This window comes from Ochotona curzoniae, unplaced genomic scaffold (assembly GCF_017591425.1).
Source record: "Ochotona curzoniae isolate NIBS_2020 unplaced genomic scaffold, NIBS_Ocur_1.0 scaffold_274, whole genome shotgun sequence".
Lineage (NCBI taxonomy): Eukaryota > Metazoa > Chordata > Mammalia > Lagomorpha > Ochotonidae > Ochotona > Ochotona curzoniae.
The window spans coordinates 7,452,423-7,468,144 of NW_024467101.1; the positions used below are offsets into that span (position 1 = coordinate 7,452,423).

General features: G+C 54.3%; 1 protein-coding gene across 1 annotated transcript in view; it reads right to left on the bottom strand.

Annotated features, from left to right (window-relative positions):
* Positions 1–15,722, bottom strand: part of OSBP2 (oxysterol binding protein 2) — a 108,354-nt gene that overhangs the window by 66,635 nt on the left and 25,997 nt on the right. The window lies entirely within an intron of this gene.

Genomic DNA, 15,722 nt, shown 5'->3' on the forward strand with positions numbered 1-15,722 from the left:
CAGGGTCAAGCACTGGGCTGTGAACATGCCCGGCGAACACCACAGCCCCATGCTGCCCCATGCCTGGTACGCCAGCATCCCGTATGCTGATTGGACCAAGAAGGGGCCTGCCATTTCTCGGGCGTGGGGGAGTTACTGATCTCCCCAGCATTGCCAGGAGCTGCTGATAAGCCCCCCCAACAATGGCACACATCCCAGGATCTCACCTCTTCCCAGCAGGGACCACGCAGCCAGCAGGAGGCAGAGGCGGGGTGGGCAAGGCGGGGCGGGCTCCAAAGTCCTATCTCTCAGGGGTTTTCCTTTTGGAGCTATGGGATGGTAAGTGGCCCAGACTGCTCCTTGGGGATCAGCCCTGGGGGCCCCTTCACCCCCTCATGCCATGGCCTGGCACCTAGGGCGGAATGTGGGGCACTACGGGGGATAATTCCAGAAGCTGGGCTGTGAACTCAAGGTAGGGCTGTAACAGGGTAGGAACAGGTGGGCCTGAGGGAGCGCCATGCTCCCAGGGGTTTGAGAAGCCCTCAACAGAAGGAAAGGAGGAAACAGAGTGGAAAAGTATCACCTCTTGGTCCTCATCCTAGAGCTTTCCGACACCCCTCCAGAAGCTGAACTCAAAAATCTGAAAATGATTCCCAGGGGCCAAAGGTACATGACAAACCCGCCAGCACATCCCAAAACATCACCTTATTGTGAGCAAAAAAACCGCACAAGCCATCTTCTGGCGCCACCGTGTGGCGAATGAGAGGATAGCCTCGCTTCCCACCTGCAGCACATCCCGAACCACCACATTATTGTGAGCAATAAAACGCACAAGTGGCGCCACCGTGTGGCGAATGAGAGGATAGCCTCGCCTCCCACCTGCCTGGTTCTGTCTTCAGGCCAGCAAGCCCCTGCCTGGGAAGCTGGGGGTCCCCTTCGCAAGAATAGGCTTAAATGCAGGACACCCTGCTACTTCTGAGTTTCAGATGCACAGCAAATAAATGCTGGCGACAGGATGTCCCAAGATCGGGTGGAATCACCTTACATCAAAATGTGGTTTGTATGTTTCTGAAATTCAAACTCAACTGGGGGAAGTTATACTACTTTTAAATGGTCAATATGTACTCAGAGTGCTTTCAAAAAATAAATACAGCATCCCCCGCACCCCAAAGTGTCTTTCGTAGAGTCCTAGCAGAGCAGGGGCACCTGCAAACCTGTGTTGTTGCACAGCTGCCAAAGGGGCTTGGGTCCCTCGCTGCAGCTCACTTCTGCTGTTTGCTACGCGATGTGCTGGGACCTTGGCACGCTGCAGCTAGGGGAATCCTCACGCACTCCCAGCCCATTTTCCAGAGGACAGAAATGAAGCAAAAGATGGCCAGGCGAGGGAGCCGTGCTGTGGTGCAGCCAGTTAAGCAGCAACATCGCACATGGCAGAGAGCCTCGCTGGAGCCCCAGGTGCTCTGCTTCTGCTCCAGCTTGCTGCTCATGAGCATCCAAGTACCTGCATGCCTGCCACCCACCTGGGAGAGCCCGGTTCCTGGCTTCCGCTTGGCCTAGGCCTGGGTGTTGGGGTCATTAGGGGAGAGAATCAGCGGAGGGGTGGATGGAGGGACGGTGTGTGTGTGTGTCTACTTCTCAAACAAACAAACCTCCTTTCTTTTCATGGCTAAGCTTTACAAACTGATGCTGTGAACATTAGCAGGTAAGGCCTTTTGTGCAAACCTAAGTCATGCTGGGCTCACGGAGTGACTGGGTGCTTATTTCTTTCTTTATATATATATATAGAGAAGAGACAAATTATTGTCAAAGGCCTTCTCCTTGGGGCCTGGTGCAGTAACCTAGCAGCTAAAATCTTACCTTATATTTACCAGGATCACTTATGGGTACTGGTTTATATCCCCTCTGCTCTACTTCCCTTCCAACTCCTTACCTGTGGCCTGGAAAGGCAGTAGAGGATGGCCCAAGTCCTTGAGACCCTGCATTCACTTGAAGAGACCTGGATAAGGCTCCTAGCTGCTGGCTTCAACCTGGCCCAGTGCTGGCAGATGCAGCCTTCTGGGTACACCCAGTGGATGGAAGATCCCTCTCTTTCTGTAACTCTGCTCTTTCAGTAAATTGCTAAATCCTTACACAGAGGACAGAGGAGTCCAATGGCTCTGAGGGGACTTTCTGCCCACCAGTGAGAAGTGACCCAGGATTCTGAAAACCCGCTCTGTCCAGTCCCTGCCGGCCGATTCCTCAACGTGAGGCAAGGTGTTCCCCAGAGACATGGTGACTACAGCCAGCGGGGAGAACAAGGCTCCCCCTCGGGACTGACCAGCGGCTCTGAAGGTCAACGGTGGGAACTGGGCCCCATTGTCCCAGACACTGGGGACAACCCCAGGCCCGCCCAGCATCCTCAGGCCTTCTCCAAACTCCAAGGACTCCTCTGTCTCGATTCCTTTAAGCCCGTTTTTCAGAAGGGACACATGAAGCAAAGGACAGCTGGTGGGCAGCGCTGTGGTGCAGTGGGTGAAGCTGCCACACGAGATGCCTGTTGTCCTACAGGGGAGCCTCGTGTTTCAGGAGACGTCGTTGCTGATCGGACCAAGAAGGGACCTGCCATTTCTCAGGGGTGGGGGAGCCACTGGTCTCCCCAGCATTGCCAGGAGCTGCTGATAAGCCCCCCCCCCCAACAATGGCACACATCCCAGGATCTCACCTCTGCCCAGCAGGAACCACGCAGCCAGCAGGAGGCAGAGGCGGGGTGGGCAAGGGGGGACGGGCTCCAAAGTCCTATCTCTCAGGGGGTTTTCCTTTAGGAGCTATGGGATGGTAAGTGGCCCAGACTGCTCCTTGGGGATCAGCCCTGGGGGCCCCTTCACCCCCTCATGCCATGGCCTGGCACCTAGGGCGGAATGTGGGGCACTACGGGGGATAATTCCAGAAGCTGGGCTGTGAACTCAAGGTAGGGCTGTAACAGGGTAGGAGCAGGTGGGCCTGAGGGAGCGCCATGCTCCCAGGGGTTTGAGAAGCCCTCAACAGAAGGAAAGGAGGAGACAGAGTGGAAAAGTATCACCTCTTGGTCCTCGTCCTAGAGCTTTCCAACACCCCTCCAGAAGCTGAACTCAAAAATCTGAAAATGATTCCCAGGGGCCAAAGGTACATGACAAACCCACCAGCACATCCCAAAACATCACCTTATTGTGAGCAAAAAAACCCGCACAAGCCATCTTCTGGCGCCACCGTGTGGCGAATGAGAGGATAGCCTCGCTTCCCACCTGCAGCACATCCCGAAACATCACATTATTGTGAGCAATAAAAACGCACAAGCGGCGCCACCGTGTGGCGAATGAGAGGATAGCCTCGCCTCCCACCTGCCTGGTTCTGTCTTCAGGCCAGCAAGCCCCTGCCTGGGAAGCCAGAATAAGCTTAAATTCAGGACACCCTGCTACTTCTGAGTTTCAGATGCACAGCAAATAAATGCTGGCGACAGGATGTCCCAAGATCGGGTGGAATCACCTTACATCAAAATGTGGTTTGTATGTTTCTGAAATTCAAACTCAACTGGGGGAAGTTTTACTTTTAAATGGTCAATATGTACTCAGAGTGCTTTCAAAAAATAAATACAGCATCCCCCGCACCCCAAAGTGTCTTTCGTAGAGTCCTAGCAGAGCAGGGGCACCTGCAAACCTGTGTTGTTGCACAGCTGCCAAAGGGGCTTGGGTCCCTCGCTGCAGCTCACTTCTGCTGTTTGCTACGCGATGTGCTGGGACCTTGGCACGCTGCAGCTAGGGGAATCCTCACGCACTCCCAGCCCATTTTCCAGAGGACAGAAATGAAGCAAAAGATGGCCAGGCGAGGGAGCCGTGCTGTGGTGCAGCCAGTTAAGCAGCAACATCGCACATGGCAGAGAGCCTCGCTGGAGCCCCAGGTGCTCTGCTTCTGCTCCAGCTTGCTGCTCATGAGCATCCAAGTACCTGCATGCCTGCCACCCACCTGGGAGAGCCCGGTTCCTGGCTTCCGCTTGGCCTAGGCCTGGGTGTTGGGGTCATTAGGGGAGAGAATCAGCGGAGGGGTGGATGGAGGGACGGTGTGTGTGTGTGTCTACTTCTCAAACAAACAAACCTCCTTTCTTTTCATGGCTAAGCTTTACAAACTGATGCTGTGAACGTTAGCAGGTAAGGCCTTTTGTGCAAACCTAAGTCATGCTGGGCTCACGGAGTGACTGGGTGCTTATTTCTTTCTTTATATATATAGAGAAGAGACAAATTATTGTCAAAGGCCTTCTCCTTGGGGCCTGGTGCAGTAGCCCAGCAGCTAAAATCTTACCTTATATTTACCAGGATCACTTATGGGTACTGGTTTATATCCCCTCTGCTCTACTTCCCTTCCAGCTCCTTACTTGTGGCCTGGAAAGGCAGTAGAGGATGGCCCAAGTCCTTGAGACCCTGCATTCACTTGAAGAGACCTGGATAAGGCTCCTAGCTGCTGGTTTCAACCTGGCCCAGTGCTGGCAGATGCAGCCTTCTGGGAACACCCAGTGGATGAAAGTATCCCTGCTCTCTCTCTTTAACTCTGCCTTTCAAAATAAACAAATACTCCTGTCCCGTGGGGTCCTGCAGCACCCTGAAGCCCCCCTGCTCCACCTGCAGCTTCTATGTGCACCTCCTTCAACCCCACTCAAGTTTGAGTGCGAGGCGCTGCAAAGCCACAAAGGACACCAATCCCACCTGCCATGGAGAAGTCTGGCGGAGGTCCAGCCCGAGGACCAAGGGCCGGGGCCCATCCTCCCTGCCATGTACGGACCAGCAGCACAGGGTGGGGGTGCAGGGCCACTCTGACACCATCCTCAGGGAGCCAGGCCAGGACACCTGGTCACTGGGCACTGTTGCATGCAGTGGTTGAGCACTTGGGCCAATAGGCGGGATGGCAACACCATTGAAACCCTATATCCTATGCCCATTGTACAGCCCCCTGGAACCCGTTCAATACCACTTAAAAGGCAGAATACCCTTCAGAAAGAACTGAATGCCTGGGGTGGGCGAAGCCCTTTGTCACCACTCTCTGGGTCCTGGCAAATGCTGCACAGTGACAGTCTTTGATGGGCAAATGGGAAGCCATTTGGCACTTCCTTCCCCCAAGCCCCCATCCAACCCCTCAAAGAGTATGAGAGAGGCCACACTGGGACCTGGCAGACAGGGTCAAGCACTGGGCTGTGAACACGCCCGGCGAACACCACAGCCCCATGCTACCCCATGCCTGGTACACCCGCATCCCATATGCTGATTGGACCAAGAAGGGGCCTGCCATTTCTCGGGCGTGGGGGAGTTACTGATCTCCCCAGCATTGCCAGGAGCTGCTGATAAGCCTCCCCCCCAACAATGGCACACATCCCAGGATCTCACCTCTTCCCAGCGGGGACCATGCAGCCAGCAGGAGGCAGAGGCGGGGTGAGTATGGGGGACTCCAAAGTCCTATCTCTCAGGGGTTTTCCTTTTGGAGCTATGGGATGGTAAGTGGCCCAGACTGCTCCTTGGGGATCAGCCCTGGGGGCCCCTTCACCCCCTCATGCCATGGCCTGGCACCTAGGGCGGAATGTGGGGCACTACGGGGGATAATTCCAGAAGCTGGGCTGTGAACTCAAGGTAGGGCTGTAACAGGGTAGGAACAGGTGGGCCTGAGGGAGCGCCATGCTCCCAGGGGTTTGAGAAGCCCTCAATAGAAGGAAAGGAGGAGACAGAGTGGAAAAATATCACCTCTTGGTCCTCGTCCTAGAGCTTTCCGACACCCCTCCAGAAGCTGAACTCAAAAATCTGAAAATGATTCCCAGGGGCCAAAGGTACATGACAAACCCGCCAGCACATCCCAAAACATCACCTTATTGTGAGCAAAAAAAACCGCACAAGCCATCCTCTGGCGCCACCGTGTGGCGAGTGAGAGGATAGCCTCGCTTTCCACCTGCAGCACATCCCAAAACACCACATTATTGTGAGCAATAAAAACGCACAAGCCATCGTCTGGCGCCACCGTGTGGCGAATGAGAGGATAGCCTCGCTTTCCACCTGCAGCACATCCCAAAACATCACATTATTGTGAGCAATACAAACGCACAAGCCATCCTTTGGCGCCACCGTGTGGCGAATGAGAGGATAGCCTCGCTTCCCACCTGCAGCACATCCCGAACCACCACATTATTGTGAGCAATAAAAACGCACAAGTGGCGCCACCGTGTGGCGAATGAGAGGATAGCCTCGCCTCCCACCTGCCTGGTTCTGTCTTCAGGCCAGCAAGCCCCTGCCTGGGAAGCTGGGGGGTCCCCCACGCCAAAATAGGCTTAAATGCAGGACACCCTGCTACTTCTGAGTTTCAGATGCACAGCAAATAAATGCTGGCGACAGGATGTCCCAAGATCGGGTGGAATCACCTTACATCAAAATGTGGTTTGTATGTTTCTGAAATTCAAACTCAACTGGGGGAAGTTTTACTACTTTTAAATGCTCAATATGTACTCAGAGTGCTTTCAAAAAATAAATACAGCATCCCCCGCACCCCAAAGTGTCTTTCGTAGAGTCCTAGCAGAGCAGGGGCACCTGCAAACCTGTGTTGTTGCACAGCTGCCAAAGGGGCTTGGGTCCCTCGCTGCAGCTCACTTCTGCTGTTTGCTACGCGATGTGCTGGGACCTTGGCACGCTGCAGCTAGGGGAATGCTCACGCACTCCCAGCCCATTTTCCAGAGGACAGAAATGAAGCAAAAGATGGCCAGGCGAGGGAGCCGTGCTGTGGTGCAGCCAGTTAAGCAGCAACATCGCACATGGCAGAGAGCCTCGCTGGAGCCCCAGGTGCTCTGCTTCTGCTCCAGCTTGCTGCTCATGAGCATCCAAGTACCTGCATGCCTGCCACCCACCTGGGAGAGCCCGGTTCCTGGCTTCCGCTTGGCCTAGGCCTGGGTGTTGGGGTCATTAGGGGAGAGAATCAGCGGAGGGGTGGATGGAGGGACGGTGTGTGTGTGTGTCTACTTCTCAAACAAACAAACCTCCTTTCTTTTCATGGCTAAGCTTTACAAACTGATGCTGTGAACATTAGCAGGTAAGGCCTTTTGTGCAAACCTAAGTCATGCTGGGCTCACGGAGTGACTGGGTGCTTATTTCTTTCTTTATATATATAGAGAAGAGACAAATTATTGTCAAAGGCCTTCTCCTTGGGGCCTGGTGCAGTAGCCTAGCAGCTAAAATCTTACCTTATATTTACCAGGATCACTTATGGGTACTGGTTTATATCTCCTCTGCTCTACTTCCCTTCCAACTCCTTACCTGTGGCCTGGAAAGGCAGTAGAGGATGGCCCAAGTCCTTGAGACCCTGCATTCACTTGAAGAGACCTGGATAAGGCTCCTAGCTGCTGGTTTCAACCTGGCCCAGTGCTGGCAGATGCAGCCTTCTGGGAACACCCAGTGGATGAAAGTATCCCTGCTCTCTCTCTTTAACTCTGCCTTTCAAAATAAACAAATACTCCTGTCCCGTGGGGTCCTGCAGCACCCTGAAGCCCCCCTGCTCCACCTGCAGCTTCTATGTGCACCTCCTTCAACCCCACTCAAGTTTGAGTGCGAGGCGCTGCAAAGCCACAAAGGACACCAATCCCACCTGCCATGGAGAAGTCTGGCGGAGGTCCAGCCCGAGGACCAAGGGCCGGGGCCCATCCTCCCTGCCATGTACGGACCAGCAGCACAGGGTGGGGGTGCAGGGCCACTCTGACACCATCCTCAGGGAGCCAGGCCAGGACACCTGGTCACTGGGCACTGTTGCATGCAGTGGTTGAGCACTTGGGCCAATAGGCGGGATGGCAACACCATTGAAACCCTATATCCTATGCCCATTGTACAGCCCCCTGGAACCCGTTCAATACCACTTAAAAGGCAGAATACCCTTCAGAAAGAACTGAATGCCTGGGGTGGGCGAAGCCCTTTGTCACCACTCTCTGGGTCCTGGCAAATGCTACACAGTGACAGTCTTTGATGGGCAAATGGGAAGCCATTTGGCACTTCCTTCCCCCAAGCCCCCATCCAACCCCTCAAAGAGTATGAGAGAGGCCACACTGGGACCTGGCAGACAGGGTCAAGCACTGGGCTGTGAACATGCCCGGCGAACACCACAGCCCCATGCTACCCCATGCCTGGTACACCAGCATCCCGTATGCTGATCGGATCAAGAAGGGACCTGCCATTTCTCGGGGGTGGGGGAGTCACTGGTCTCCCCAGCATTGCCAGGAGCTGCTGATAAGCCCCCCCCAACAATGGCACACATCCCAGGATCTCACCTCTGCCCAGCAGGAACCACGCAGCCAGCAGGAGGCAGAGGCGGGGTGAGTATGGGGGACTCCAAAGTCCTATCTCTCAGGGGTTTTCCTTTTGGAGCTATGGGATGGTAAGTGGCCCAGACTGCTCCTTGGGGATCAGCCCTGGGGGTCCCTTCACCCCCTCATGCCATGGCCTGGCACCTAGGGCGGAATGTGGGGCACTACGGGGGATAATTCCAGAAGCTGGGCTGTGAACTCAAGGTAGGGCTGTAACAGGGTAGGAACAGGTGGGCCTGAGGGAGCGCCATGCTCCCAGGGGTTTGAGAAGCCCTCAACAGAAGGAAAGGAGGAGACAGAGTGGAAAAGTATCACCTCTTGGTCCTCGTCCTAGAGCTTTCCGACACCCCTCCAGAAGCTGAACTCAAAAATCTGAAAATGATTCCCAGGGGCCAAAGGTACATGACAAACCCGCCAGCACATCCCAAAACATCACCTTATTGTGAGCAAAAAAAAAACCGCACAAGCCATCGTCTGGCGCCACCGTGTGGCGAGTGAGAGGATAGCCTCGCTTCCCACCTGCAGCACATCCCAAAACATCACATTATTGTGAGCAATAAAAACGCACAAGCCATCGTCTGGCGCCACCGTGTGGCGAATGAGAGGATAGCCTCGCCTCCCACCTGCAGCACATCCCAAAACATCACATTATTGTGAGCAATACAAACGCACAAGCCATCCTTTGGCGCCACCGTGTGGCGAATGAGAGGATAGCCTCGCCTCCCACCTGCCTGGTTCTGCCTTCAGGCCAGCAAGCCCCTGCCTGGGAAGCTGGGGGTCCCCCACGCCAGAATCGGCTTAAATGCAGGACACCCTGCTACTTCTGAGTTTCAGATGCACAGCAAATAAATGCTGGCGACAGGATGTCCCAAGATCGGGTGGAATCACCTTACATCATACATACGCATATATATATATATATATAAATTATTGTCAAAGGCCTTCTCCTTGGAGCCTGGTGCAGTAGCCTAGCAGCTAAAAGCTTACCTTATATTTACCAGGATCACTTATGGGTACTGGTTTATATCCCCTCTGCTCTACTTCCCTTCCAACTCCTTACCTGTGGCCTGAAAAAGCAGTAGAGGAGGGCCCAAAGGCATATATATATATATATGTATATATATATATATATATATATGTATATATATATTTGAATACATATATAGAATATGAATTTATATTCATTGGAAAATATATATAGAATATATATATATATATATGTATTCATTGTAAAGTCAGGTTAAAGGGAGAAGTAGAGACAGAAAGATCTTCCACCCACTGGTTAATTCCCCAAGTGGCCAGATCTGAACCAATCTGAATCCAGGAACCAGGAGCTTCTTCCAGGTCTCCCACACGGGTGCAGGATCCCAAGGCTTTGGGCCGTCCTCCACTGCTTTCCCAGGCCACATGCAGGGAGCTGGATGGGAAGTGGAGCAGGTGGAACATGAACCTGTGCCTTTATGGGATGCCTGTGCTCACAAGGGGAGGATTTAGCCATGCTGCACCCATGGGTGCTGCACTTTCTAAGCAATGGAACAAAGTGGCCATACAGCATGGCTGTACTTGTTTCTATTTTTACTAGCAGTGGCTGACGAAGGGACCCAGCACTTGCATTCATCAGCATCTGTATCTCAACTGCTCTCGTGTGTGTGTGTGTGTGTGTGTGTGAGAGAGAGAGAGAGAGAGAGAGAGAAACGATCCCGCAGGGAGCTTAATGTGCATTTTCCTTCCGGCCAGGCACACTGCGCACCTGCTGCCATGTGGTGGTGCCATCTGGATCTCCTCTTTGGTGAAATATCTGTTCATTTTTTTTTTCTTGCACCTTTTGTAATTAGATGGGGAGTCTTTCTGTGCTTGCATTCACATTGTCTTTGGATCGTCGCGCTGTGAGAGTTCTTTACATGGTCTGTGGGGGCCTGCCTCGTAGCACAGCGCGTCCTGCATTCCGTGTCAGGCTGCTGCGTCGCTGAGCCAGCCCCTGCTCTCGTGCTGGGAAGATGACCCAAGTGCTTGGGCCCCTGCCACCCACGCGGGAGACCCAGGTGGCATTGCAGGTTTCTGGCTTTGTCCTGGACCAGCCATTTGGGGGGTTGGACCAGGACATGAAAACATTTGGGTCAGCAAGCCAGTAGATGGAAGATATTTCCTCTCTCTCAAGCTCTTTACAAAATTCATTTTGTTTTAAACTGTGAGCAACGATGAACGTTGCCAAATGCTGATTCTACCATGGTCGATGCGATCCTGTGGCTTCTCTGCTTTAGACGGCCACGGTGAGGCGGCTGCTTGTCACACGCCTGACCCCTCCTCACGCCCAGCACGAGCATCCCTCGGGCAGGGCACGTGATTCCGGTCACAGGCTGCTGGCCTCGGAGCGCTCCTGCTTCGTTGAGGATTTTTGTTTTGTTTTTCAGTCTGCTTTCACGAGGACCTGAAGCCTCTCGTCACCTGACATCACGGTCACACGGCTCTCAGCAAACAACCGCAGTGCCTCCCTCCCTGCTGCCCGGCAGGCTGCGTGGGGGAAAGTTGTTCTTCCTTTAGAAATGTTTGGGCCCAGCATAATGGCTCAATTGGCTAATCCTCCCCTTGGCAAGTGCTGATATCCCTCATGGGTTCATATCTCAGCTGCTGCACTTTCCCATCCAGTTCTCTGCTTGTGGCCTGGGAAAGCAGTGGAGGATGGCCCAAAACCTTGGGACCCTGCACCCACGTGGGAGCCCCGGTACAAGCTCCAGGCTCCTGGCTTCAGATCGGCCCAGCTCCAGCTGTGGCAGCCACTTGGGGAGTAAGTCAGTGGACAGAAGATCTTTCTGTCTCCCTCTGTTACTCTGCCTTTCCAATAAGAATAAATAAATCTTATTTATTATTTTTGTTTTGCTAGGATTTTTCCATTTTAATTAATGTTTATTGGCTTATCTTGGAAACAGAGAAAGAGAGAGAAATCCTCTATCTGCAAGATCACTCCTTAAATGCTTCAGGCCAATAAGCAGGGAGTTCGTCCGGGTCTCCTATGGAGGCAGACACCCAAGCACTCACACACACGGCGCACTGCCCACTGCCTAGTGCCACCAGCAGGGAGGCGGCAGAGCCAGGACTCCAACCAGTGCTTCCGCCCGGGATGCCAGTATTGCAAGAAGCAGCTTCACCTGCTTGACCCACGGTGCCTGTTCCAGCTTTTCTGTTCTTCTTCTTCTTCTTTTTTTTTTTTAATAATAATTATTTATTTTTATTGGAAAGTCAGATTTACAGAGAACAGGAGAAACAGAGAGGAAGATCTTCCGTCCACTGATTCATTCATCAAGTGACTGCAACAGCTTTTGCTGAGCCGATCCGAAGCCAGGAGTCAGGAACTCTTCTGGGTCTCCCACGCAGGTGCAGGGTCCCAAGGCTTTGGGCCGTCCTCGACTGCTTTCCAAGGCCACAAGCAGGGAGCTGGATGGGAAAGTGGAGCAGCCGGGATACGAATTGACATCTATATGGGATCCCGGTGCGTGCAAGGCGAGGACTTTAGCCAGTAGGCTACCACACCAGGCCCCTTTCCTGTTCTTGACTGAACCTAAACCAGAAGTCTTCCAGAGTTTTTTCTTTTTCTGTTTGCTTCTGGGTCTCCCCCAGGTCACAGACAGAAGTCACTGGGAGGGGAGGAATCGTAAATTCCCGGTCCAGTTGGTGATTCTTCATGGTCTGGGCTCCCTCTCCCCTGCCCCTCTCAGTACCTGTGTGCCCTGTGCCTGCGGCCAGTGAGTTCTGAGCTGTGCGGCTGGGGAGGGGTGCTGTTTGTGCTTCATCCTACCTGGGACTAGAACCCTAAAGAGCCCCATCTGAAAAGGCTCCATCCTCCCCAGTCCCCCAGATCCTGGGGCAGGTGGTGGCAGATGCAAAACCGCTCTGCATCTCGGAAACTCGGAAACAAGCGTAGTGGGACGGGTGATGGAATGCAGGGGTCGGGCCAACTTCCTGGGCCAGCAGCAAAAAGGGACGTCCCAGGTGACGCGCAGGGGCCAGGAGAGAGGAGGCGGCAGTGATGGGAGAAAGAGAACAGCCATGGAACCATGTCCCCAGGCAAGGCGGGGAGATGGTGCTGTTGGGTCTGGGGTTTGGCTGAAAGAGAAGGACGCCTTCACTGCCTCATGTGGGCTGGGCACTGGGAGGCTGCCAGCGGTGATGTGACCAGAGAAGGCCCTGGGCTGGGTGCCCTCTGGCCTCGGGGCAGCCGGACGGTGATGGCGGAAGACACGCACCACACCAAGGAACCCGAGAGCCACTGGGGGAGAGGACGGCAGGTGGGGAACAAAATCGCAGGCCCTCCTTGCGGGCTGCAGGCGGCACCCACCCCGAGACTCATTTTCTGGGTAACCCCGCTGGTGAGCGACGTGCTGAGATCTGCTCCCTGGAGAGTCCACACTGATGACCCAGTGAGGTCCTTCTAAGAAACGGACCACCCAGCCCTGCCTGGGAGAAAGCCTCCATCCTGCCACCAGATGGCAGCAATAAGCATCGGAGAACGACCTTCCAGGTTCCAGAGTCAGCAGGGACTGCCTGGTGGGCGCTGAGGGGTCACCCGGTCAGGAGGACGCGGGGATGGGCCGAGGCAGGAGCTGCCCTGAAGGAAGGGTAGGCTGGAAAGGCCGAGCAGGGAGAAGGAACAGCTGTGCTGGCCCCAAGGGAGTGGACCCTCCTGGACCGCCACGTTCTGAGACAAGCAGTGTCTTGAGGGTTTGGGGTGGGAGTGGGGAGCAGAGGACAAGGATCTGAGAAGGGGAGCCAGGCAGGCAGCGAAGGAGGGGCTGGAAGGTTCTAGACCACAACCAGCAGAAGCCAAAACCACCTGTCGGAGCAAGAGTAGAGAGGAGACTGCCAGCCCAGGCCCTCGGTGTACACACATGCACACACACACACACACACACACACACACACACACACAGAGCCAAACGGGGGGAAGGAGGTGGGGAGAGGAAGGGCTCAGAAGGCACTGGAAAAAATCACTGAAGGTAGCTGCAGTCAACACAGTGTATCCGGTGGTTCACTCCTCAAACGGACACAATGGCCAATGGCCGGAGCCCAGCCGATCTGGAGCCAGGAGCTTCTTCCACCAGATCTCCCAGGTGGGTGCAGGTCCCAAGTCAGTCTCATGGTAGCTTGCCACTGAGGGTGGATCTTTTCAAAGAACCGGCTATGGGTCGCATTCATTCTCTCCGTTGTTTTGGGCTGTGGGTTACGCTTTCTTCTCTGGGACCTGCGGGGGCTGGCGCAGCTCTCCCCAACACTCAGGCCCCAGCTTTTGCTCCACCAGCCCGTCTGCCTGGGTATGTTGTCTCTCCCCCGGATGGATCTCGTGGAGTTTCTCCCAGGTCCCCCTGTGATTTCCCATTTGCCACCCCGCCCCACTCCCAGTGGCTGCTGAGGCGTGTGCTGTTTGATCAGCTGCCACGTGGAGAACCTGGCAGCTGAACTGAAGCTCCACGCAGAGAATGCTCCATACGCATCGCCCAGGACCACGTGTTCCACTGAAGGGGATACGGGATTCTAGCTATGTCCAGATGCACCTGACACTATAAGCAGTATAGTTATGTGGCCAAAGTCCCACATTTTAAGTGCTTGTTTGTTTGTTTATTTTTGAAAACAAGAAAGTGCTCCTATCCACTGGTTCACTCCCTTAGGTGCCTGACCTGCCGGGGGCGGCAGCAGCCAGGAATGAAAGCTGATAATTCGGTGAGGGTCCCCAGCATGTGAGTGACCAGAGCTCATCTCTGCTGCCCTCGTGTGGCTGCACAAGGAACAGGCTGCAGCAGGGCTGGCGCTGGCAGACAAGCCCCAAACCACCCAAAGGCCAAGATGAAGGTCCCAGTGGAGGAACACACTGGAAGAGGCGGGTCTGCCGAAGGGACTTGCTGTCATACGGACGCTGTCCCCAAATGACAGCAGCTGAATCGTGGTTTTGTTGCCATGTGGTGTGTGGAATTCACACGGTGTGCTCACGGACAGGCACTCGGGGATGTGAAAACCAAACACTGCTGGGCTGAGGCTTTATGAAATCCAAGACAAGACACAATTCAACGCCCAAGGGTGAGCCGGTGGTGCCAATTTTAAGACAAAATTCAAGTTCCACCACCGGGGAGAGCAAAGGCCAAAGGGAACTGCTCACACGGTTTGCGTTAACTACGCCCTGGGTATCTGTCACATTAGACATGTGCCTATCATGAGCTCCAGAATAACTCCTTTGTGCAGAGTAGGTTTCTGCAATGAGATGTCACTTTTACAGGGGGAGACTACCTTCTAAGTTATCTGTGTGACCTATGTGTGGCACCCAGAGTTTTTAAGAAGGATCAGTGTTATGCTTACAATGCTTATTTAAGAAAGAATTCCAAATTTTGGCTTAAAAAAAAAAGGCAGGGGAAGAGGGGATGACATGTCAGTTCAACCGGCTAATCCTCTACGTCTAAGCACAGGCATCCCATACGGGAGTAGGTTCGTATCCCGGCTGTTCTCCTGCCCATCCAGCTCCCTGCTTGTGGTCCGGGATGACCCAAAAGCCGTGGGACCCTGCACCTGTGTGGGAGACATGGAGGAAGCTCGTGGCTCCTGGCTTTGGCTCGCTCCTGCTGCTGTGGCAGTAAGTGGAATCTTTCTATCTCTCCTCTCTGTAAATCTGATCTGCCCTTCCAATAATAAACAAGTTCTTTCAAAAATAAAGAAAAATATAAAAAAAGAGAGAAAGGAGGAGAAGGGACTGGGTGAGGCTTCAGGACCCCCACCCAGGGCACACTGGGGGAAAGTTGCAATGTGGAGAGACCACCAAGCACGATGTGGAGATACGGCAATGCAGGCGCTGGGAGAGACCTCAGAGGTGGGCACAGGCTGGAGTGTGGTGCCAAGGGTCCAGTCCTTCTTCCTGCTTCCTTACCAGGACGCGCTGCCTAGCTCTCCCAGCCTGAAAGACGCCAGAGCCCAGAGGTCAGGCCTCCTCCCGCCTCAGCTCGGCCTCCTGGGAGACATGCGCAGGTCCGAGAACCAAGCACTGTTGGGGCGATGGGGGGGCGGTGCGCTGCCCGTTCCCGGCTCCTGAACCTTACAGACACGCTTGTCACGCACCACAAGTGTCGGTTATGGCTGTGGGGTGGCTGGGGCCACACACGCTGACACCTGCGACTCATGATCTAACCCCTGGGAATGGCAGCATAATGGCACCTCTCAGTCTTACAAGTGTGCGCTCCCAGTAGCCCAGCAGCAGGGATGCAAACGCTGAGCCGGCACCTCGCCCTCCCCGCCCCTGGGTCTGCCTTTGCAGGAAGCCAAACAGGGCGTGGAGCAGCTTTAGAGATCCCTATACAAGCATTTCATATCATGAAATGAACTTCACTGGGTCAGCTACCTCACCCAGCACCTAACACGTCTACACCCCACACCATAGCAC